The sequence below is a fragment of the Triticum aestivum genome, chromosome 1B (genome assembly GCF_018294505.1).
Source record: "Triticum aestivum cultivar Chinese Spring chromosome 1B, IWGSC CS RefSeq v2.1, whole genome shotgun sequence".
NCBI classification, from domain to species: domain Eukaryota; kingdom Viridiplantae; phylum Streptophyta; class Magnoliopsida; order Poales; family Poaceae; genus Triticum; species Triticum aestivum.
The window spans coordinates 576320901-576322754 of NC_057795.1; positions in this window are offsets into that span (position 1 = coordinate 576320901).

Below are 1854 nucleotides of genomic sequence, written 5' to 3' on the forward strand. Positions count from 1 at the left end.
CTTCCTCCTTATTACGCACAAAAAAAATGAATACCCCCCTGCTAGCTGGGACCCACTATAGTGGGAGGCTGACTTGTGGGCCAACTAAGTTGACGGGGACGGAGGGCTTTGTAAACTTAGTCAATATGAACGATTCTAGCTCCAGTGACCGTACGATGTCCATCCAACGACCGTAGTGCTTCTTCAACTTCTGGTCTTCTTGCTCCAGCCGCCCAAACCAGCGTCGGTCGTGTTGCGTGCTCCTGCCTCCTGTGGACAGTTGTGATGCTACAAGGGCCTCACCGCCCCCTACTACTCCCACCGCTGGCCAGGCCATCCCTCTACTCACCCACACCCCCTGTTATTCTGCGGCGGCAGCCTCACACCGCAGCCAAACCAGGGAACCCTCTTACTCCTCTCCGCGCGGGCTTCTGCTACCGCGTCTTCCCCGGCTATGCGTCGTCCCCTTCCTAGGCCTCGCCATCGTCCAACGCCCTCGTACTCTTAGCATGGCGTGGTCAACATGGTCAAGGAACGACTTCCATTGGAAGAGTACTTTACATGGAGAGACTGACAGCTGGGTCCACGGCGGCCGCAAGGAAGTGCCTCCTTATTACGTGCAAAATAATTATTCCTCCACCTGACAGCAGGGACCCACCAGATGGGCCACCGTATTTCGCGAAAACATCATTTCTCCCCTGACTGCCGGGACCCACCAGCTACATCTTCGCACGCAAGGAAGTGCGTCCGGGAAAAAAATGATTCACCCCCCTGACTGCTGGGACCCACCAGCTACATCTTCACACGCAAGGAAGTGCCTGACAGTTGGTACCCACCTGGTCGAAGCGTACGTAGCATTGTCATTCTGGTCGCAAACGTGTACATACATACTGGTCGATGTAGAGGTGCGCACGTGTCGTAGTAGAGGCGCGCACGTAGCATGTACACATACGTACAATGGCCAGGGTGCAAGAAAGTAAATACGTCCACGTACATACATATGGGCAGTGTCTCGAATGCCTACTCGCGCATACGTACGGCCAGGGCTCGTGTGCATGGCTGGGTCGGAATGGAGAAACAACGCCGTCGTCGTGTTCATGGGGAGCTAACCGGCTGGGTCGGAATGGAATGTGTCGTCGTGTTCATCGGGAGGGCTTGGATGGAACAGGCGATGGAAACTAGGCCTGGCGTACCACAGAACAGAGGAAGCGACCTTGTGTTCAATCGGCCACGTTCGAAACGGGATCCTGTTCATCGGGAGGGGTCTGGCGTACCGCAAAACGGAGGAAACGGGCTTGTGTTGGACCTCCTACGATCGACACGGGGTCCTGTTGATCGGGAGGGGTGTGGCGTACCGCAAAACGAAGGAAACGGACTTGTGTTGGAGCACTACAGTCGAAACGGAGGTCCTGTTCATCGGGAGGGGTGTGGCGTACCGCAAAACGGAGGAAATGGACTTGTGTTGGAGCGCTACGGTCGAAATGGTGGTCCTGTTCACCGGGAGGGTGTGGCGTACCGCAAAACGGGACTCCTCCAGCCTCCACGAGCTACTATTCATCCACCGTCGACCTCCTCCAGCCTCCACCTGCGACTGTTCATCCATGGGCTCCTGTTCATCCAGCCTCCATCGCGCGCTACTCCACCGGCTACTGTTCAACCACCCCTCTCCATGGGCTCCTGTTCAACCACCCCTCCACGGGCTACTGTTCATCCACCCCTCCACTGGCTACTATTCATCCAACCCTCCACGGGGCCGTCCTGTTCATCCAGCCCTTCACGGGGTCCTGTTCATCCATCCCCAACCGACTCGATCGATGGGGGTCCTGTTCATCTAGAGGCAACACCACAGGGTCCTGTTCATCCACCCCCACTGCT